Below are 24,784 nucleotides of genomic sequence, written 5' to 3'. Positions count from 1 at the left end.
AAAGTAATTAATGACATTTCTGTCATTTTTTTCAGAATAACTTAAAATATACTTTATTGTTGTATATTGTAATAAATATTGTTATTGTGTTGTGATGTAAAATAATTTGTATCGTGACAAACAATTTTTGCCATATTGCCCAGCACTACTTCTAGTTTTATTTTTCCCCTCTCAGGTTAATGCTCAAACTGGGCCACATGGTGCAGGAATTGAAGTACCTGGAGAGACTGGAAGGTCTGGTGAAACCTGATACAGCGATGTGTATGCTGGCGCCTCTGTAAACCCAAGGTACACGCTCAGCATCATCCATGTTTTCCATGATGTGGCAACAAATGAAGCCCAGAAAAACGTTGGCGGTTGTTCCATGGTAGGGACGTCAAAGCCAGCACTTTTTAAAACTGATTTTTTGTCTGCTTCTGATACACAACAATGTGAATAAAGAAATACTCAGAAATGCTTAATTTTCCTTATATATGTCCTCCGTTATCAGAAAAATGCCACAAAACATGCTAAAAACACAAAACAAAAAACTCATTTAATGAGTGGATAAAATAAAGCAAAATTCTTTGTGGAAGCAGCATGACCCCTATACTTGAGATACCATCCAAATTAAGCTGACCCAGCTATGAACTACACCTGATAATCCCACCTAATTTATCAGCCAGTTCACACAGATTTCACAGTTGGACCATTTAATCAGAGCTATCTCAGTGCTGCGTTGTCATCTGAAGCTCAGCAGAAATCTGTCCTGAAGGTTACTTATGTAAAAATGTTCAGGCTTCTATAAACAGAACCATAAAAAGGTTGAAAAAAAAGAATGCTTTGTCGTGCATCCCCTTTATGGTAATTTAACCAAATTAGGACATTTCCCTAATGCCTTTAGAAAAAGAGATTTTGAAAAAAGACCATAATTTCCCTTTAATAACAGGTCAAGCTGATAAAGTGAAGTGAGTGGCATTAGACTAAATTATAAATTTAAACCCATTATCGGTCACATTTAGGGCTTTTTTTTTTTAACCTTTTTTTCAAAGCAAATTATTCAGTTCCCTTTTCCAGAACATTTTTTATTCAATGTATTTCTTTCAGCACCATGTAGTGAAATCGAATCACAGTAACAATATGGAATACATCAAAATAAATTTGGTTTGGGATTAAAATAGAAAACATATTTTTTGTGAAACAAAAATGATTACAATAAAGCAAGAAGTAAAAAAAAAAAAGCTTCACACTGTTTTGTATATCCCAGTAAACAAAATGAGAAACAGCAGAGGGTTTAAAAGTAATTGAATTCAGTAAATATATTGAGGAAAAAGATTAAATCACAGCTGCAACATGCTGGTGTGTATGAAAAACTGAGAAAACATCTTAGCCAATAGAATATATCTTCAAGAGGAACATGCTGAAATACTCATTGGTGTCTGCTGTCCTTGCATCATGCAGACAGATTATCAAAAGCTTCAGTCCAGTGATGTGCCACACCGACGGAGCCATTAAAACAGCCTTTCATCTCTCCACTACAATAGGAGCCTGGTTAGTATCAATTAAAATGTATACATTACCTGCAAAGCTGTACTATATTTAAGCAAAGCTCTAAGTGTGTTACATGAGGAAATAGTATTGTTATGTCAACAGTATTCAAGGTAAGATGCAGATTCTTACGTGTACAATGGACTGGCGGCATTTTAGGCCACAACAATCATAAATATCAGCTAAGAAATCCTGGAGGGTCTAAACTAGAGTCTTGAGCTGACTATGTTTTTGTGACAAACTGGAGGAGTCATGTGACTGAAAAAAAAAAAAATCTGCGAATATGTGAAACTGCAAATAAAAAAAGCACAAATCCGCAAGGGAACACTTTACATTAGGGCTGGGAATCTTAGGGTAACTCACGATACGATGCGATTCATGATACATCCCTCACAATAACAGTAGTATCTCAATATGTCTTGCTCACGTGAAGCGCCCCCTGGTGAACTTTTTTGGTATTATTTTAGGAAACTGACTGATTCAGGGATAGAGAGAACCTGTAATCGTTTGTGAGTTGAAATATCACGATAGTTCACCATACCGACATTTTGTCCCACCTCTACTGTACATTACGTGGTGTGACACACTTTCCCCAAATGTCATTACGTATCGTATTTGTGGGCTTATAGTTCATAGCAATGCAAATACCCTAGAAGCATGGCGGCTAGGGCTGCCACGGTTAGTCGACGAATCCACGACTAATCGACTAATTTAATAGTTGATTAGTTGTTACTTTACATTATATGGAGTTAGAGTGCAGTAAAGTTGAAAGTTATAACGCATTCTGCTAGCTTTTTGGACTATTTTGGTATTTATTAAGGTTTTTAGGCTAATTTGGAGTTTGTGATTAGTTGACTATTAAAATAATCGTTTGTGGCAGCACTAAATGGCAGCAAAAGCAAAGGACTTCCAAGTAGAGGAGGTTTCCTCTCATTTAAACTAAGCAGTAGCCTACTAAAGAACTACATCGGACATAGTAATTCTACAGAGTTTGGGACAGAGAATTTGTTAAGGAAAAGCTTTTCAAAGAAGTTCTTTTTTTTGGCTTTTAGTATTCTAATTGAGTATTTTTTTTATTTACGGTGACACTGTATCACAGTAGGTTATGAAGTTGTGTGTAAGACAAGATAATTTAGTTACAAATAGAGATGTTGAAATAAATAACACACCTTTTGATTATAAAGGGTTTCAATATTATGTCTAATTCTTTATTTGTATTGAATCATTTCTGTTAGTAGGAAAACAGACAATGTTATGTAAAAGGCAAAAAGAAAACCTAATTGGCCTTAAAATAACTTTAATTCATTGTGATGAGAAAAAAAAAAATGTTACTTTAAAACCATGAATCGAATCGTGGCTTGATTGCATCGTCACATCCATAATAAATGAATGAAATGATTCATTGTTATTTAAAAAGTAAACCACTTGTTTTTTCATGTCCACTAGTTTATTTCTGTCCTAATCTGTGATCTGTGTTCTGACCCCAACAGCCTAATAGTTTGTTTTACATGTCAAGTCAACCAGACTTGAAAGTATTCAAGATGTTTTATCCGATTATTGCTTTTGTGTTTAGTATTTCACATTCATGCATAACAGTGACTGACCTGTTATGAAGTTGGAATCTGAGTATTAGCCTCAGTCAGTGCAGTTTCACAGCAGTATCCATGGCAATTAGTACATCCAGAAAAACCCTCCTTAATCAGAGGAAATTTGGCCAAGGAGATTTTCCTTTTTACAAATCCAAGTAAAAATGAACAAATAAACTAGAAAACTAAAATATGAACATATTAAATTATTCCATTTTCATAACAGTCTTTTTCTTACTAAATCTCTTGAACTCTGCCTCACAAAGCCCTAAAGTAAAGTGGACTTTAAGCAACGCTGCTTGAAAACATCATCCTTGTGAATAGAAATCCAATTCAATCTGCGTTTCCACATGCATCCTAGAAGCAAATATTGTGTCGTGCTGCCAACTACCTGCTCCACTTCCATGTTTTCTTTAACAGAATCACCAACTGGGGACTTTTCTGTGTGGACTTTGCATGCTCTCCCCATGAATTTGTGGGTTTTGTCTGGGAACTCCGACTTCTTACCACCATCCAAAAACATGCTTCATGGGTTACTTGGTTACTCGGAATTGTCCCCAGGGGTGAATGTGAGTTTAAATGAGTGTGCGATTGTGACTGTGTGATAGACTGACGACCTGTCCAAGGTGTACCCTGCCTTCGCCCACGATCGTCTAGGTAAGACTTTGGCACATCGTGACCCCACAGGAGACAAAACGGGTTTAGAAAATGAAAGGATGGAAATTAAGTATACACAGAGATAATCACCCTATGTATAGAGAAAGTGTCATGATTGTTATGATTGTCTCATTTGGTTGGTTAACTCATTTACATTCATTATGTCCCATAGGCTCCTAAGCTTTTTAAATATTTAATGACAAGTGGGCGTGTGGGATTTAATTTTAGACATTCAAACACAACAGAAAATCTCAATCTGCTTCATTTGGTTCTGCTTTCACTTTAAGTTAAAGCAAGGCTTCAGAACTGTACTTTCTACATTTTTGATTGAGAATTTTTTTTCAATTTTTGGGACATTTTAACCCTTTAATAACCTAATTAAGAAAAACTTCACATTAGTTTATCAATTGCTTCTTGCCTTAGGTGAGTAAAACAATGTTTTCATAAATACTTTCCATCATTTGGTTGAGGAGGCAATTGAAGGGTTAATGTTAAACATACTTCTCTATAAATGGAGAGTAAATGTTTTAGTTCTGATCTTGTGTGCATATTTAGTGGAATATATTTAAGAGGGCATGTGAAAGCAGGAAACCTCTCTGCTCGGTTGGGACAGAAGGTTTTGTTTTGCAACTACTTCAATTGTTTCTATAAAGTGTGTGGTCAAGCATCAGCTGCATTCCTGATCCCACTGAAGCCTGGACAGCATCGCCTCGGTGTAAAATCTCTTCTCCCAAGTTGAAGCTCCGTTCGAGTAGACATTTCCTCCTCTGTTCCAGTTTGTTGGCTGGACTCCTGCCACCGCCTCCGCTCACACACTTTTTGAATTTTACTTCCCACACTTTATTTTGCAAAAGACTTTGCCATGCCTACCTACACCCACCACTTAAAAACTAACCTTTCCCGATCTTTTCAAGACTGTAACTTTATCTAGGCTGATATTTGTCTAAACATGTTGCTTCAGGGTTGAAGTTTAGGATCTAAGAGAGAGAAAATTATTTAAGAAACAAGGAGACCAGTCAGAATTTCTTTGAAAATAAAACGTTGTTGAGGCCTGATGTCTTAACAGCAGAAAACAACGCAAGGTGACATGATTGAAGTTTAATCAGAGACTCCCTCTATTTTCAATTAATTTAAATTTGTGCATCCAAGTATGCCTGGTAGCACAAACTGAGATGGAAAATCAAAAACAAGACAACAGAATTTCAAAGATGTGATCTTATTTATAACTGTGTCTCTGAAATTAAAATTGGATGCTAATTTATGTCAAAAAATAAGAAATGTATGACCCAAAAGCAATCCCATTATGTGCATAAAAGTTCAGAGTGAGGTCATGCATAGAAACCTGCTCATCTGTGTGTCAACTGTTGTGAGGGAGCAGCGAGCGGCATGAGCCAGAATAGGTTGGGAGAATTAAAATCTAATGTGCTGCAGTTTATCATCAACATGGATAATAAAACCCATTCTGTTATTCTGTCAGATATAAGATTAAGTCAAGATCTTCTTAAATTCTCATCATTTTGACACACAAACACATCACATAGGATGGATATTGCTACTAAATTTATTAGATAAAGCTTAAACAATGTTAAAGCCAAAAAGAGGGATTAGATAAGGAAAAAAAGAGACCAAACTAAACAGAAACTTAAGACTCCTAACTGAATGATTCTGTCCCTGAACTTTAAGTAAACCCTTTAACTGCAGGAGTTCTTAACTTCTTCAAAATTCTCAAGGTGAGTCGAGAGTCTTGCCTTGTTTTCATAGCTTCTTCCAAAAGATTCTCTTGATTTCACACCAGCTGTTTTCTGTTGAAAGTATCCTTAACTCATTTCACAGGAGTGATAGTTCATGGGCTCAACACTCAGTTTTAACCTTTCAAAAGTCAAATTAAACTTTATAAAAGGTTATATAAAAAATCTAAAGCTATCCTGTTCTGGCTGACACTAGAGATGTACTGCTCCAGTGCACAGTGCTGCAGATCAATGCTTATTGTGTGTGACTTCTGTCACATTCTTTCAGTGTCCTTTTAGAGCATTATTACAAGTATAAATTCAAATCTATTTTGTGTCAAAACCTAAACTTTCTTAGTTTATCTTAGAAGATGTGAAAACACTGCAGCCAAAGCGCATTAAAAGTTTTACAAAAACTTCAAAACACCAAATATGTAAACAATTGTAATCTATGCGTGTGTCAAAGTGTCCTTGGGCAAGACACTGAACCTCATGTTGCTCCTGGTGGTTACAGGTTGGTGCTTTGTATGGCAGTGGAGCCACCATCAGTGAGTGAATGGTGAATGGGTAAAAGCTGGTAAAAAAAATCATTTTTATGGTCATTTATCGATTAATAATGGATAAATAACCATAAAAATAGACCTTGATCTAGCACTTAAAGATAAAGTCTGCTAGCTTGATGCTAACGGTTAACGCTATCGTTTGGTCGAACTAAACATACATTACTGACTAAATTAACATCTTTGTAAACTCAGAGGCAGGAATTCTCCAAAGTCTTTTAAGGGAATATTTTTTAAAGTAACCATTTGTGGTCTAAAACAGTGGTCCCCAACCACCAGGCCGCGGACCGGTACCGGGCCGCAGACCCATTGCCACCGGGCCGCGGAAGAATTTAGGGACTTTTTTTTTTTTTTTTTTTGAGTCAGAAATCTTTTATTTTGAAAATCAACCGGGTTTTCTCGATTATATTGAGCGCTAAAAGCAGTCCAGCGGCATGTAACACGAGAAAAGTTGCACGTGTAAACCTTTCTCCGCGAATGGATGGGAATAATGCAGCAGCCGGATTCTCTCGATTATACTGAGCGCTAAAAGCAGTCCAGCGGCGTGTCACACGAGAAAAGCTGCATGTGGAACCTTTCTCCGCGAATGGATGGGATTACTGCAGCAACAGAAGAACAGACGGAAAACAACTGCGCTCAAGACTCAAGAGAGCCGCTGTTCGCTCAGCCGCGGTCAAGCCAGCCGCGCTACAAAAAAGTCATGCGCCCGTATTACACGGTTTACGGCAGAGCATGAAACTCGGTGGAAGAGCTTTCTGTTGGAGAATTAGAACGTCAGATGTGCTCGGAGTAAAATGAAAGAGAAATAAAATTCTATAACAAAACTACGTATTCTATCAGTGTATATTTGTACTAATAATCTGTTATTTATTATGTCCTTTCTAAAAAGAAATGTTTAGAGATTTCAATAATGAATTTAAATAAAGTCATTTAAAAAATAAATCAGTCCATAATTCCAGGACTTGGACAGAAAATGCTTGTTCTACTGGTCACCCTCTATTACCTCAAGGAGACTTTTATACTTTCACTGTATAGTTTTTGAAAAAAATAGTAGTAAAACTTTGCATTTTTGACGAGAAATAAGTCAAAATAGCCATTTTTTAATTTGAATAAAACGATTTTGATCCATAATTCCAGGCATTGGACACTATATGTTTGTTGTACAGGTCACCCTCTATTACCTCACCAAGACTTGTGTACTTTCACTGTATAGTTTTTGAAAAAATAGTACTTAAACTTTGCATTTTTGACAAGAAATATGTTACGATAGTCATCTTTGAATGTAAATAAATAGATTTTGGTCCATAATTCCAGCCCTTGGATACTATATCCTTGTTCTACAGGTCATCCTCTATTACCCCACAAAGACTTTTGTACTTTTACTGTACAGTTTTTGAAAAAAAATGTCTTTAAACTTTGCATTTTTGATGAGAAATAAGTCAAAATAGCCATTTGTGAATTTGAATAAAGAGGTTTTGGTCCATAATTCCAGGGCTTGGACACTATATGCTTGTTGTACAGGTCACTCTCTTTTACCTTACAAAGACTTGTGTACTTTACTGTACACACCACCCCAACCCCCCCCCCCACACACACACACACACACTTTTTTTTGCTCATTCTTTGCTTACTCTTCCTGAAAAGAAACTGAAACGCCCTCCAGGAGATGAAAAACAGTGTTTTCAATGTTAATAATCTGAACATTTTTGTTGGAGCTTCTCCTTTTGAGAATCTATGTAACAATCTCATTATTTCACTAATACATTTCACAGTATTTGAACTGTATCAGAATAACATAAACATATTAAAAACATACAGTAGATTAATAATGTATTTCTAAACAAATATGTCTAAATGTGTAAACTCAAAATCTAACTGATTTGAATTGAGCAGATTGAACGAATCGAAACAATCGGAATTGAATCGATCCAGGCTCTGATGAATCGAATCTGGAGATTCCTGGCGATACCCAGCCCTGTGAATTGGTGCACGAGTGTAAATTCAACATGGAAGATGCACCTCACTGCAGAAACTCTGGGCTGCTGTTAAATCGTTTGACATCGTTATGCCTTCATTTAGAACCAATAGCTAATTACAACCATATTTTTGTCAGATGTGGACCTCTCTGAGTTCCTCCACCTTGTTCTCCACCAGGAACAATCTTTTGGTACGCTTTGGCCCCTAACCAGCATCTAGGCTTTGGAAATTATTCATCTATGCTCTGAGTTTATCTCAAGCATGCAAGATATCATTGGTTCAAAGACTAACAGCCAGAGATTACAAACCTGTTTGTCCATGACATCATTTTGTATCCCAAACAAATCCTTACGCATATTCCTAAAGTCTGTCTTTAATGAAATAACTTTTGTTCACGGTCAAAACATCAGATAAAGACCAAACCAGACGACAATGAAGCTTCAATAATTTTAGTATTTGCCACAAACAGCTTTAAAGGAAAAAAAAAACATTCTGCAGAGTATTTAAACACGGAACTTCTAAAACAGGCTGGATGATTTTTACCGACTTATTTTTCAGAGGTGGGAGCAGCTGGATGGCTCAGTCTGTTTAGGACTGGTGAATGGGAAACCAGAGTTTATTTCCTAAGGGGCATGATGAGCTTAACCCCATATGAGTTCATAGAGCTGAGCACTAGCATGAAGAGCCACCCCTCATGCTAGTGCTCAGCTCTGTAGCAACAAGGGGGCCCAAGTCCAGCTCCCCAGCCCGGATAAAAAATGAGGGCGTTCGGCGTAAAAATCTCTGCCAAATGCGCGAATCGATGTAAGCAGATTTACTGTGCCGACCCCTGATGGGACACGCCGAATGGTGAATAACAGCTTTTCAAAGGTGGGACCCATTTTTTTGTGCACTCCAAAAAAAGAGAATGTAAATATTTGCATACAGATTGGTCTGCAGTCTCAGGTATAATTATTCCAGCTTTGTGAACCCAGTTGGGATGCTGTTCATTAAAACAATCAACTCGTGACTGTTGTAACATGAAAGCAGTACTCGCTGTGGATCTGTTTGTTTTGCCCTAATTTGCTTTACATTTGATGTTTTGTGTTTATTTTTTCATTGATGAAACAGCATGTCTAGGCTGTTTCATACAGTCTGACTGTATGTTGTTTATTTTCTCTGTCAAGTTTTGTTCTGTCTCTCTGTGCACAGATGTATAGTTTTCTCTGTGAACCTTCTAGGTTGAAGAATCGCTTCACTCCTCTAAATACTGCATCTGCTATGCTTGGAATAACACTGAAGTTTCTTTAACTTTAGGTTTCGATGGAACTGTTTTTGTAGCAAACGTGCACTGTAATGCTTTATAATTGCACATGGAGCAGAAACACTCTCAAAAGTGCATGGAAGAACATAGGCTGAAAAGCAGAAGTGAGGGCTACTAATACAATTTTAAATGTAGTTTAAAAAATAAATAGGTATTGACCTAAATATTTTAAAGATTTCATTCAACTTTTAGACTTTGGTTCCTTTTTGGGAACCTCCTCAAAGATGCTTTCCACCATTCGAGAGTGGGAGCAAGTTCTAATCTAAGCTTGATCTAATGGTGGAGCTGGAAGACGTCAATATACACACACAGGTATTTTTTTTTCTCACAGGTGGTGAAGGGGAAGATTCTGAAACAGTCAAAAGATGCAGAGCTGTTCTCACTGAACCAAAATATTTACTGTATTAAAGTATAATCATGCAAAAACACTGAATGTAATTTTACAATGTTGTATATTTTTTAATTTATTTCTCCTATAATGTTAATTTTTTCCTGTTTTATTATCTACATTTTCTTCTGGTGCAACAAAACTTTCAAAGAAAAGGAAAAGGTTTTTCTGGGTTTTTTTTCATTACTTTATTCCTACAGATTGAGAATTTCCTTTGATGGACATTTATTTTGCCATTAGACCTTTAATGATATTAAAAAGTTGGGTTTTATAGTTGGCCACACTTCTTTTGATTTTAATCGTGGCTTAACAGGCACCAAAATAAATTAAAGCCACGCATCTTAGAATTGTAACCATTTTTTGTTGAATCAACTTCATACATTTGAGTAAATGAGTCAAAGATTAACAAATGTATTGACAGTTTTTGTCTCCGTCCATTAAGGAAGAATGTTATTAGCAGCATGGTGCTGGTAAAATAAAGGACTCAATGAAACTTCTAACTCCCTCACATTCATTTCCAGGAATAAAAATAAATTACAAAAAAAAAAAAAACTCATCTATATGTTTTTGCTTTCAAGTAGATGCTAAATTAATGTAATTTTGGAGCCAAAGTGTTTAAATGCATTTGCATCAAAACATCAAAACTCACTGCAAAAAAAAGTGAAACATTGAATCTTTTAACAAAATGTCTAATTTGTTACATTTAAAAATTTTAATTGTTTGAGTTGAGTAAGCAGTCATCTCAATTTATTTATTTAATGGAGAATAATAATTATAAATGTAACAAATTACAGAACTTTTGCTATTTAATCCAATGTTTCACTTTTTTCAGTGTAAATAATTGTCCCTGTGACATCTCTTTTCAGGGTTGTGTTTACAAGACTGGTGATCTCCAAAAGGGAAAGACTTGGAATTGGGAAAAGATTAAAGTCCCACTCCAACTATATTTTGTATCTATCCACTGGCCTTTAAATTATGATTAAACATTTTTTATTAAAAGAAGAAAAGAAAAAACAAACAAACGCCTGTGTCATTTAAGACATATTTCCTGAAGTGCAACTGGAGCTCAGTAGAAATTTGCTTCTAGGTTGTGGGGGGGAGTAACCCTTCGTTGACATCCTAGCATTTCTTACTGCCGCTAGCTTATAGCACCTAACAACCCAAAGCTAACATTAGCATAGCAAAAAAAAAAAAAAACAGAGCAATATCTGAGCTATCCAGCCATACCATTTTGATCCAGATGACAGCTCAGACAAGAAACATTAAGACATTGCTGGTTCCATCTGTCTGCAAGTGGGAGATTTAGAATTGGAGCAGCACAAGCAGACAGACTTTTTCAACTATTCATTCGCCAGGCAGCACACTGATTGTCCATCAAGCAGATAAGGAGAAAATCAATTTGAGAGTCTTCAAACGGAAATGACGTTCCTGAGCAAGAGGAACCCAAGTCACCTCCAGGGGACGATCATAATCCATGAATCTGGGAACAACTAAAGAGTCAAGGATGTAGCCCAGTGCAGGAATGATTACAGGCAACTCCTTTTGTCAGTTATACCCTTCTGATTATTGGAGATTAAGCAACATTTTGTCAAAGTTTGTTTCTGATTTCATTTCTTTCCTCATGAACTTGGCCTTACATAGTGCGATAGTGGAAGGATTAACTCCATAAGAGTGACCTTAGCTGTTCATTACATCTGATCCAGGGTAATCCGAGACACCGCTGCAGCCTCTATTAAGGACGTAGAAATCTTCCATAATGAATCGATGCTCGAAAAACTCCGACTTCAACTTTCTGTTTTAATACATTTATTTTGTAGGTAATAGTTTTGTGCAGACTTTGCATTTTTCATTGGCGGTCATCAATAAATTATAATTATTATGGCCATGAGAATGGAAGCATGCTCTAAATGCCTTCCTGAAAGTTTTATGTTGACTAAGATAGCTCTGAGGAGGGGGCAATGACAGTTTTATGTTTGACAAATTAATATCAGAATCCACTTACATAGAAAAGGGAAGGAAAAAAACAGTCTAATGGGGAAATACATTTTTTGACACTCCTGCTCTCCCCTAATTATTCCTCCTAAAAAAATGGAAAAGTCATCTGTTCCAAATTGCCATAAAAATAGGACAAGGTGTAAAAGAACTGCAGCTTTCCAGTAATTGGGCTCCATGTCCTGATTAAAACATGTAGTGACTTGGATCTCTGCATAACCATGAGTTCCATAATGACATAATGTCTAAATATACTCGTGTCGGGTTACTGGAAAGTTCCGAAATGCTTATTTAAATACATACACACAAAGCTGGTGTAAACCGCGTTTAGGACTAAAGAGTGCGTTTGAGAGTATGTCTCTATATGTGCGGGTCTGTCAGATCACAGCGCAGAGGACTCAAGGCAAAGAGCGCCGTGACATGCCTCATTAAGAGGAAATCTCTGCACTGTTGTGGCTGTTGACATCACCGCCAGACTTCGCTAATTATACTCTCTAAGTGCCGTTTCGTGCAAGCAATCAGCCCACTGCTCTTTGCATATGCAAATTTGACAGACCTGATCATTAGCTTTTATATCTCTCACACTCTAATTGTTATTGTAAAAACTGATGCATGGAACCAAGGGCAAACAGTCCTCACCATGCCCCCCTACCCCACTTTATCTATCACCAACTGTCGGCTTTCATTTCCTTTACATGTTTTATGAGGTTTTGTTGCTCTACACAGTCATGTGGCTGAATGTCATGGTAGTATAATCTCCCAACAAATGTGTCTGCCTGACATGGCTTGGTTGGGGAGGGGGAAGGAAATAATAGGACCACTTCCTACTGAAGGCTAATTGGCCAAATGGAGTCACTTGTGCAGAACAACAGTCCCATCACAGTAATTATGACAACGATGATGATGAAGATGGCAGCTGTGGACTTGGAGGAATGGGAGTACCTATAGGTCAAGGTAGATGTCCTGTTTATTGATGTTTTTACAGATTTTCTAAAATACGTCAAAATGTATCGTTGTTATGCAGGTGTAGATATGCATTAGTTTATTTGTGGATCATGGAAAATACAGAAATATGAATGAATAAAACCAGCCTAAATGAGCCTGCTTCATCATTAGCTGTATTTAATGATGAGCAACACATTTCACCTCTGTTGCTAATAAATAAGGATGCTGCAGCACTGTACAAGTCCTCCTTATAAATATAATTAGAGCTTTTATTTTTTCTATATAACATTTTCAGATGCTCAGACTCAATTCAAGTTTGTGCAAACTTTTCAAATTTAAAATTTTGTATATGTTGATAATCTTTTACAGCCAACAGTGAGAAACAAGGTTTTAAAGTGCATTAAATTACATTTGACTCTATGTGGTGGCAACAGTTTGCTGGTTGAACATATAAAATAGCTAGAAGGTATGCAAATTACCAACAATTTTCATATGCAATCACACTAAAATAATATCGCAAGGCTGTAATCTTTGCAAACTTTTAAGTCAGCAATCAGTAACAATTTAAGACATTTCTGAGAGCAATTTGACATTTTGGCAGCTTTTGCTATATTTTCACAAACCAGTGACGCACAGCAGCTTCCATTCAGGGAGCAAAGTAAAAAACAAATTCTACTGCCGCTTCAGTACATTTACCTCATAACAAGCGCCCAGCGGGCAGTGTTGAAAATATGGAATGACTTAAGTAATCTCAAGACTAAAGAAAGCTTGTAGTTGAGTCAACCATTGAGTTCTATGTTTTGAGGAGTTGGATTTTAGCCAGACAAGAGTTGGTCAAACAAGTTTTTCACAATAGAAGTCTAAAAAAAATACAATAAAATTGGCAAACGTCTCACCTTATAGATTTATACATGTGTTCTAAATGGTTAAAGTTTTTCTGTACATGGTATTTATGAATATGATGGAGAACTCACTCATAAGCTTTGAGTTTACTTCCTCCCCCGACGAGATGACGCTGCCGTTACATAAAACGAATTGTATCTTGTCTCAGGTTTAAGTGCCTTTTTTTAATCAGTTTGGCAAACTTTTAGCATAGTTTTAGGTTTATACAACCACGCTATTTTAAACAGCAAGTTTTGAAATTAATTTTGAACTTTTATTAATAAATAATATGAGGAGGAAAATAAACTGGCATTTACAACTCATCCAGAATGGTTTACAAACGTACTGCAAAACTGATGCAAAACTTTTTTCTAACATTTTGCGTCATCCCATTTTTTCCAGTGGGTGAACCTCATAGTTGTGTTAGAACTTCAAGATAACTCCGAAATCTTCAGGCACTCCAGTGTTTTCATTGTTTTGGTTGTTTTTGTCATAAGAAGAGCAATACTTCTTGTCAAACAATAAAAGGAATCAGTGGGAAGTATCTCTTTATACTATTTCTTCTGAGGAATTGAGTTTTGAGCAAGCAGGGTGTACAGTGTACCCCACCTTCACCCAACAGTAGCTGGAAAAGACTGGCAACTCCTCTACAGCCAAAAGGGAAATAGCGGGTTAAGAAAATAGAAGGAAGGTTTTAGTCTGATCGCTACGTGGAGCGGTGTCCGTGTATTTACATGGAAGTCAAGAGGATTTTTAGAGATTGGGAAAAACATTGGTAATTCAAGTTTTCATGCCTGGGTCCATGTGATTATTCGTCTCTCCCAGTACAATAAGCTTCACTCCCGTTGCAGGAACTGGTTCTGAATGACGACCACTTTCTACTGTGACCCAGTTTGATGACCACAGAAGTTCACGATCGCTCCAGCCCCATGAGCCTTGCAACAGGCCAAGGTATATCTCGCATTCGCCCAACAATAGTAGGGGCAGGCTCCAGCAACCATGCTGCCCTAGCGGGTTAAGTAAATGGACGGGAGTTCAAGACCAGAACCCTTGTATCAATCAGTCGTATTGGATTTGTATTCTACCCGCTGGTCGAGTCACTGAAAGCATCAAGTTAAAAGCTGAGTCCCAGATATTGCTCACAAAAATTCAGATTTTTGAACTCTGACAAGACTATAAATTTAAATCTGGTATTAATTAGCATCATGAATATGCATTCCTGTTACTTTCCTTCTTGGAAATATAATTTTACATAAAAACCAATAAGCAACTCCTTACAGTTACTTAGCAACCTCTAAGCTACTGCAGAGAAAAAAAATCCTTGAGCCGCCCCTGGGGCCTGACCATGCTAATTATGTTGCTTTAAACCTGCTTCGCAAATTTAGTGTTTATGTCACTTTTATGTGTTGCCACTCCTCCAGTTTGGGGGTTACAGCCCCAAGAGCTCCAATCACCACAGTCACCTTCACCTTCCAAACTTTCTCCAATTCCTCTCCGAGTCCCTGGTATTTCTCCAGTTTCTCATGTTCCTTCTCCTTGATGATACCATCACTTGGTACTGCCATATCCACCACAATGGCTTTCCTCTGTTCTTTATCCACCACTACAATGTCTGGTAAGTTCACCACTACAATCTCGTCCATTTATATCTGGATCAGGATCTTTGCTCTCTCATTCTCTACCACTTTCTGAGGAGTTTCCCACTTTGACTTTGGGGTTTCCAGTCCATATTCTGTACACATGTTTCTGTATATTATCCCAGCAACTTTGCTACAACTCTCCATTAGGCTTTCCCTGCCAGCTTCTTACACCCTTCAGTAATGTGCTGAAGAGTTTCAGGCACTTGGGTTGGGTATTGTTTGGTGAGGATCTGGACATATATCAATAATTACTCCTCCATCACAAAATAATAAGGTGGCAAAAAGGATATATATATAAATAAATGTCCTCTGTGGTGGGTGGTAAAGTTGTTTTACAGTTGAATGAAGCATTATGTAAACAAGACTGTGATGAGAAACTATCAAAAACTAATAATTTAAAGCTAAACCAAATGTCAGCGATGCAACCACACTTTTTAACTTACCGTATTTTCCGGACTATAAGTCGCGGTTTTTTTCATAGATTGAATGTCCCTGCGACTTATACTCCAGTGCGACTTATATACGAATTTTTAATGATGAGATATGGACCGTAAGTCTAGAGTGCCCTCTTATGGTGATCTATGCAATTACTTTATTTACTTTAGTTATTCAGACGTGACACAGAGGACGAAGAATTTAACAGATTTAGTGATATGGAGTGAGATTGTGTGCAATTAATTACAGTAAAGGTACAAAGTTGATGAGTTCTTGAGACTATAGTTAAATAAAACTGTTATGTTATATAAATGCTACACCTTTTCGTTTTTTTCATGATGCTAATATGTGAATATGTGTTGACACATATTCAGCCTGTTTTCTATTCACTTATGAATGTTATAACTTACCTTCCAGGATGATGTAATATCGTTTTTTTCAACCAGTTTGTAAAATAAATTACTTGAAAAAAATGCGACTTATACTCCAGTGCGACTTATGTATGGTTTTTTCTTCTTCATTATGCATTTTTTGGCCCCTGCGACTTATACTCCGGTGCGACTTATAGTCCGAAAAATACGGTAATTATGTTTATATTTCCTGCTGCCTGCAATACAGTTTTTCATCTATTATATTTTCACCACATTACAGCATTTACTTTAAAGATGCGCATCAAACACTAATCTGCAAAATTAACAGCTTGAAAAAGACATTTTCCCAACAGTGGGTTTTACTGACAAAGTAAACAAAACGCTCTGAAATCATTTCTTAGACTCACTTCTAAGGGACAATTTCAGAGTCACAAATTAACAAACAACAGAACCAATTCACCAACTCAAGGACACAAGGAGCTTGAACTGGTACAAGAATTTAAATATCTTGGAGTGGTTCTTGACTCAAAAAAATTTCAAAAACAATCAAAACTTAGTTTGCATGACTTCAGACACATCTAAACATCTATGACAATAACAGTAGCAAGGATATTTTTGAATGCCATGGTGCTCTCACATTGATTATGTTTTTACAATCTGGACATTTAATGTAATTCTTAAACAGATACAATTTATACAAAAGGGGACGTAAAATAGTTGCCAAGAAACAAATTTCCTATCACCACTGTTTTATTTTGGAAACTTACATTTTTTTTAATTTTTAAAATTAAATACTTGAAATTAGCATGAACACTGTACAAAATCCTTCATGGACCTGCACCTACTCCATTGAGGGAATATATCAAGTTGATGTCTAGAGCTAGCATACTCACTGGGTCTGTAGCCAGAGGTGACTGTGTGCAGACAAACCAATTTTGGACAAACTGTTCCCTCTGTTAAAGAACCGTGTACCCCTCACCCTAAGTGTGTCAACTTTTAATACATTTAAAAATCAACTTGAAATGTGGCTTAAATCCAAAAAACAATGCATTAACTCATAAAGAGGCTATGTAAAACAACTGCATGGATCTGCAAATGTAAATACTGTCAGTATTCATTATAATAATTCACCAACTGACTTTGAGTGACTATATTTTAACCTTCAAACTCTTCTGAATTTTCTATTATTGCCATTCTTATTTTAAATGTTATCGGTCTTTGGTGTTTGTAGTTGACAAAGCTACAACTTGCCCAGGGACTACGATTAAAAATGAGCTTTGTAGCCAACACTGGCACATTTACAGAAATGTTCATGAATCATTGTCTGTTCAAATAAACATAAAATAAAATGTGTATTTGGACTGTCCAAGAAAAACCAACAAATGCAAACCAACCCAATAACATATATTTGAACCAGAAACCCTTTCATTGTGATGCTTTACAAAGGGATTTAATTCTCTTTTATACTGGATAGAAGCTCTCCATCTGTGATTTCACTGCAGATTTAGATAGTTTCAGTAAATGTTTTGTGTGTTAGTTCATCCTCATGTTTGGCTTATTCTCAAATAACAAACTAAACAGAGGCTATTGTCATTTCTTGCGCGTGCTGTTATGTTTTTGACTGAAGAACAGTTTGGTGGGACTGTACTGCCTCACATCTGTTCACTCAGACAGTGGGTGGACATGATCAAGTCAAAGCCACCATAAAGAGATGTCTATTTTCACAGCAACTGTCTAGGAAAGCAGAAGCGTTGGTGTTTTATTAATTCAAGAACAAGCTAGAGTGGTGTGCAGGTGGACAGAAAACTTATATGACAAATTTTAAAGCAAATGTTCCATACTTTACTACTTTTACCAACAGTATATAAAAGTTATTTCCTTGGGTGTGCCATTTTTTTTTCAAAAATTGTTTCACCACAATGCATTGTGGTCTATATTAGCTAATGTAGTGAGCACTGATGCAAGCTAGTTTTTCGCAAAGACTTCTGGGAACTTTCTATGGCACTCAATTTTGGAATTGTTGACTCGGACAGCACTAAAAGAATGGCAAACGTCATTATAGTGTACTATATAGTGCATTATATAGTGAGTAATGACGGAACTCAGACATAGTCATACTTAACTTTTTGCTAGTTATACATGTAAACCACATCATGTTGACGAAGGAACATCAAGAAAATGAGTACAACTTAGACCTTTTCTTAATAAAAACATTTTCTGGAAACATGATTGCATCCTACTGTAAACATGACCCCAAAAAATCTTAGATAAACCACAGGGTCTGTGTCCAGAGAATATTTTCATGAGGATCTTTTATTGGCCACAAAGCTAAATAATATATAAGGCTGTGTGGATTCTGGCTTTGCTGTATCTTTTAAATTAAGGTTTTCATTCTGAGAAACTGAACTTACGGGACATGTGTAGTGTTATGAGCAGGGATGCTGCAGGTCTTTTGGGTACCATGGTGGGTTTTATGAAGGTCAGGTTTGTAGCAGTCTGCTCTGCACATGCTTCATCATTGGTAACTAGGGAGTTTGCTGGTCAGGGTTTACTAAGCATGGCTTATATTTTAGGCCTTCTGTTAAGTTGTTAACTCTTTGAATCTGAAACTGAAAAAATATATTTGCAGTGGTGTGGTTCAGTTTCATTCCACCCCACTGTAGTTGTGTAGGTTAAGAACATTACATGCTTATTATAATCTTCAGCCTCAAATGGTTCTGGTGAAGGAGAAGAAACATGTTCTACTAGCATGACTCACTGCAACAACACATTGTAGGATCTTGTTGTACTTATCAGTGTAAAACAGTGATACCATTGCAGATTTATGCTCCACAACATCAAGAAAATTATCTAATGTGCATCAGGTTTAAAAACTAATTTGCCATAAACTCGCCATACATAAAGATAAAATAAAATAAAAACTAGAAAAGCTGAATTAACTGATAAAGGCAATATGAATGCTTTTTGCTGAAAGTAGTCGCTAAAGATGCTGAAGGGATTTGCTGAAAATGTTGAATTTGCTAAGACTGAAAATTTTGTTTAAAGAACTATAAAAAAGTGCTGAAGTTTTCCTACATTTCTCAAAATATTGTCATAAAATTGCTTAAAAATCTCTAATACATGCCAATTTTGAAAAAAAATATTTAGGGTGTTTCTTAAACATTAGCTAAACTCCAAATCAGCCCAAAAACCTTAGTGAATGCCAAATTAGCCAAATAAGCTAGCTTATTCCTTAAATACTAGCTAAACTCCAAAATAGCCTAAAATTCCTCAGTAAACTACATAAGCGAAAAACGTTAGCCAGTTGCTAAAGTAGAAGCCTAACTCTAACTCAGCCTATAAAAATCTCAGTAGATAACAAATTAGCCAAAAGCATTAGCATGTTGCTAAAATATTAGATAAACTCCAAATTGGCATGTGAAACTTCAGTAGATGCCAAATTACCTAAAAAAGCTAGCACATTGCTTAAATACTAGCTAAACTCCAAAATAGCATAAAATTCCTCAATAAACTAAATTAGTCAAAAACGTTAGTCTGTTGCTAAAATATTAGCAAATATCCAAATTAGCCTATAAAAACCTCAGTAGATAAGAAAAAAGCCAAAAATGTTGCTAAAATAGTAGCTAAACTGATGACCTCACTTTTAATGTAAACATGCCTAGAATAGCACAAGGGTTAAAAACGAATCAAAATGCACAGGAATTTAATGCTGTCTAATATGCAAGAATGACATAAGATTATAAGAGCGCATACATATTTGCATTGCACTGATTTTTAAGCCTTTCAGAGTAAACTATATCCATATATATGATCATATATTACCTTTAAAAGACACTAAAAACAATTATTTATGAAATATTAGTCATTTTCATTAGTTTTTTCCTACCTGGAAGTAAAACGACTTGATTCCTGAGGCTCCGCCTGCTGTTGCGTGTGGGTGCCGCCCCTTTCATGAGATCATCCTAGAACCGGGACCCCCGCGTCTAAAGCAACAAACACTTGTTTGAGCTGGAATTTATTGAAGACAGGACACAACTGGAAGATATACGGTATAGTGCATCTAAAATGAAAGTAATGAAAGGTAAAAGGTTTTAAAAATGAATTAAAATGAACGAGAATTTAATGCTGTCTAATAAGAGCTCATACAAATTGCATGAATGGTTTACCTGCTTAGGATCTCAAGAAGCTTTCCTGCTGCTTCTGTGCCATAAATGATGAACGAGGAAGCACCACCTTCACAGAAGTGGAATAACTGATAAAACACAGGAAAAATAATGTGCATTTTGTCTTATAGGTGAAGATTATAAAAATGTTGGTTCAAGTATTATCTAATGTAGGGTTGGGAGGGGTATAACAGAACTGCATTTCCATGAGCCAACCTAGAAGACGAGTTGGAGGAAAAACCTAAACTCCAGCTCAAAGCTTCATCCTGCTTCTGTTCCTTTTTTTCTATGAAAAATGTCATTTCAGTAAATGTAATAAATGTATTCTCTTTAAACTATGCTTTTTAAAGTTTAACTTAAATAACTCGTCAAAGATGTGTAACCGCTAAAAGTAAATTCTTGCTTAAAAAAAAATAAACCAGTAAAAAACACTTCAATACCAGTACAATTAGGCTTTCTTTAGGGAGACAATATGGGTTAAAATGTTTTACTTAATGGAATTAATAAAAATGGCCTTTGAATTTTACTAATGTTAACTATTTTAAATAAACTAATGCTATGTAGACAAACTCTAATTTGTGAACAAAACTGTATAAAGATTTAGTTCATTGCCGTCGAATTTTCCTTAAAGAAAAAAAGTGACTTCTTGTATTCCTCTTACTGGAGTAGCTTCAGTATAGATTTTCTTTTAGTATTGTTGTTGTTAAAACCAGCAAAGGAGATTTTTTTAAAAAAGCTCACCGACAGTGTGAAACTGCATATGTAGCCGGGCTCACTCTTGCTGCGGGGTGTGTGCAGCGCCGGCCAAAGTCTTCCACGCTGTGTCTGAGTTGAATAAAGAGTCTCATACAGGAACTTCCATCCAGAATGAAGGAGTTTACTGTGTGAAAACACAAATAAAGCACAAAACTGTTACTTCCGGTCTCACCTCCACACACACTTTCTCTCGACAGTCCTCAAGAGACTCAAGTGCATATTACAAAAGCACATTCAAAAACAATTACAGTGTGTTCATACAGTACAATCTTCCTTCACTAAATGGCAAATTTGTCTTTTTTAATCACATAACATGGACACAAATAACAAAAATGTACACTACAATACACTCAAAGCAAAATTAAAAAATAATAACAAAAAAAGGACAATAACATATTTCACATCAAAATAAATGCCCACATACCTGAGTCAAAGCACAAAAGACACTGATCACTTCCGGAACAATTTTTAAGGAGATTTTTTATAAATGACTTTCAGCAGTAAAATGCAATACCGTTATTTACGTACTATAATATTCAATTTTGTTGTATTGACAAAGAAAAAAAAACAGTTTTTGTTCAACAACTTAGTTATTTTTGGTAACTTTTTTAATCATATACGTCATTTTTTTAAAGAGAGTTCCATTTTTTTCTTTTTAAAACACGTTTCATCTTTTGTAAATCCCTTCAAAAGATCAAAAATAAGAATGTCAGAAAACTTTCAAATTGCTTGTCAGTTTACCTGGACTGGCGTGATATTTTTCTTTACCCTTTCATTTATGATAATCTTAGTTGGGTTGTTGATTTATTGATGACTTCAAATTTAATTTAGATCTCAGAGAACAGTAAGATGTTTTTTTCTTTTTTTTTTAGTTTATGTATATACATTTTATGCTGCTAATTTGGTTTATGTTATAATTGATTTTAATTTTCTTTTCTTCTTCTCTTTTTAATGTTTAACTTGAAGTAATTGTGTCTTCATATATACAAACATTGCAATGTTTTGTAATGTCTATTTTGTCAAATAGAATAATAATAATAATAATAATAAATTACTCCTGGGGCCCGTTTCAAGAAGCAGGTTCAACAAATTTAGAGTTCGAACCTGAACTTAGAGTCACTGGACTCAAAATTCTCAAACTCAGGGTTTTCGGTTCCAGAACAGCTGAAAATGTTTGAATCAATCAACTTGAAGTTGTCAGAACCAGAATCAGGTGTGAGCGTCGCGACCATAAAAAGCCCTGATCAATGGAGCAAAGACAGCATGATTCACCATGGCAACGGGAGCAAACAGCTGAGTTACGTACTTCCGGCGACGGAAATTGATAAGTTCCTTCAAGCATATGCGACTATAGGAGAACATTTACTGCAAGAAAAGCAACACAGCTGCAGCGGTAGAACAGAGAGAAAATATCTGCAGTTATTTGAATCATTTCAAATAATGAATAAATAATGTCAGGAAGGTTATTTTGTCTCTTGTTGAGTAAGGAGTGGTTTTTGATCTGTTACCAATCTAATAAGTAATCTCCGTGATCGTAACCCCCCACCTACACACACAGATATCACTGCACGCTAAAAAGAAACTGTAGCTGCCTGGCATATGTTAAAAAAGTATTTATTTAATTTTAATTCTCAAGACTTAAAAAATATTCGCCGAATTTTTTTAAACGTAAAAATAACTTTCCGTAGCCGGGAGTCGAACTCGCTACCTATGCAGTGGGAGGCAGCGTTGCTGTCAATTGAGCTAATGTCTGACGCAAGTCCCGGACGGTGGATAAGTCCACATCCTTCTCCGGTGTTTGACATTCCTTAATTCCTATTGTTAAGGGTTTAAAATAAGGAAAAGAAAACTGTATTTTTTAATAGCGAGTCCCTGGAAAAACTCACTATTTATAATATCGCTGAAATAAAAATGAATTGGGAAACTGCAGTCAGTCGACTCGTGTCCTCCAAATCCTCTACCGACGTAAATAACATTTCCTCTGGATTAATCAGCCTCCTCTCTACATGATCCTCTATGAATGAACATGTCATTTTGGTTTCTGCGTGGTGAAAACGTGACGTCTCTAACGTGAATGTTCTCTAAATGTTAATGAGGAACTCATATTTGAACATCTTTCACTTTAAAAAGGGGCGGAGACCTCAGAGAACTCTAAGTTTCCTGAAGAAAACCTGCTACCGACCAGGTTTCGTTCACAGACTCAGTTACCATAGTGATTGATTCTGAGTTCAGCTTAACCCGCTTCTTGGAACGGGCTTGGTTTAGCCCACTTTCCCGGGTTTGAGTTATCCCTCTTTCTGGAACCGAAAACTCAGAGTTTTGCCGAATTTGGAGTTCACGAACTCAGAGTTCCAACAAAACCTGCTTCTTGAAACGGGCCCCAGGTCTCACTTGCTCACACAACCTAAAACATGGCACGGAAAAACCTGTCACATGAGAACATTCATGCTAGCTCGGTTCCTGCTGCTAATATTAGCATATTTCCGAGTGGTACATTTACAATTAAAAACTCATTTCACACGATAAAAAACAATAAAAACGGTGTTAGGAAAGTTCAATCTAATTTTAACATCATGTTTCTACGTTTATTACTTCAAGTAGACTTTTTTTCCAAACTTTTTTTCCCATATGGCCTGCTACTTACCCTCTCTCAGTAGTTCTCGGAGACCGAAATGCCGCGAACAAACCGGAAGTAGCAGTGGGCCCAACAAAATAAAAGTCTTAAAAAGTTAAGAACTTTTTCATAAAAACAACAAAATAAAATTGATAAGGGCGATTTGAGAGAAATTATTAAAGCATAAAGACCACATAGGCTACACAAACTTGTTTCCATTTTTATGGTTCATTCTCTTCAACTTTTTTTTTTTTTTTTTGTCTTCAGCTATCTTAACCATTTAACACTAAAGCATTAGCTACAGTGTTGGTGCTCCTTGAATGACTAACTCTTCAACCGTTCATGGATTCTAAAAGTAACAAAAAGCAGATATGGACCACTTTACAGTGGTAGAGTGTTTACACAAACCAACGGACTCTGAATAAAAGCAGCTTTGCGCCAATGTTGCTTTACTCAGCGTCAGAATCTGTTAGAATTATGCTAATTGAGTAAATGATTAAAGAGTTATGGTGGGTCAAAGAGCATGTTATTTCCTGTAATCAGGGAGAGGTCTGGTGTTGAATGGTTAACAAAAGAAAGACCCTAAGGTTGCATCTTCTACTGTGTACTTCAAATACCTCCTATTTTGCTAAATAACCTCAAGTCTTTCTGCTGTGCTTCTCCAAAAATAGATTGACTCTTAAGGTTAGACTCAGTCCATAGCAACATTCATCCTCTGCTGTCTGCAGTTAAACTTAGATCATCATAACAAGCTGTGCTGACTAGCACTGCTGATTACTAGTACTAGCAATTATACTGTTGAATTTTACAGCAATGGAAAACTATTGTGGTAGTCACTTATTTTATCTCGTGTTCTTGGACTTCACCTGATGATTCATCCTCAGGTTTATACAGATGAGTCAAGATCAAGATTAAGACAAAAAGTTGATAATGAGGATGAAGTCTTATATTGTGAGAAATGGCTAAAAACATTTAGGTAATCATCAGTTTTTCAGATGCTGACCTCATTGAGACACCAAAAACCCACAGGAAGGCGGTATTTTGGAGTTTGAAATTTGAATATAAAGTTAGGTTTCTTTCATATTTGGGGTTTTCTGTCAAAATAATGTTTACTTATTTAATTAATTCTTTTCATTTATTTCGTGTGCATGTAACTGAGTCTGTGCACTTGCACATATTTATTATTTTTTTATTTTCTTGCATATGTTTGTTAGGACATTTGATATGCATTTATGCTCCATGAATGAAATTTAAAATCAAC

At 36.1% G+C, this 24,784-nt stretch overlaps 1 protein-coding gene across 2 annotated transcripts in view; it reads right to left on the bottom strand.

The window, feature by feature from the left end:
- Positions 1-24,247, bottom strand: part of si:ch211-186j3.6 (neural-cadherin) — a 482,505-nt gene extending 458,258 nt beyond the window's left edge. Inside the window, exons 1-4 of one of the 2 annotated variants that reach the window (XM_036211377.1) lie at positions 23,554-24,247; positions 20,895-21,033; positions 20,157-20,242; positions 19,877-19,973 (exon numbers count right to left, since the gene is read on the bottom strand). The gene's annotated coding sequence lies outside the window, so the exon portion shown is untranslated. The remainder of the gene's footprint in view (positions 1-19,876; positions 19,974-20,156; positions 20,243-20,894; positions 21,034-23,553) is intronic. The other variant, XM_024294975.2, reaches the window with a different exon arrangement.
- Between the last annotated feature and the right edge of the window lie 537 nt (positions 24,248-24,784).

Source organism: Oryzias melastigma, linkage group LG3 (assembly GCF_002922805.2).
Source record: "Oryzias melastigma strain HK-1 linkage group LG3, ASM292280v2, whole genome shotgun sequence".
Classification (NCBI taxonomy): domain Eukaryota; kingdom Metazoa; phylum Chordata; class Actinopteri; order Beloniformes; family Adrianichthyidae; genus Oryzias; species Oryzias melastigma.
The sequence above is the reverse complement of the archived record's forward strand: the minus strand, read 5'-3'. Positions and strand labels throughout refer to the sequence as shown.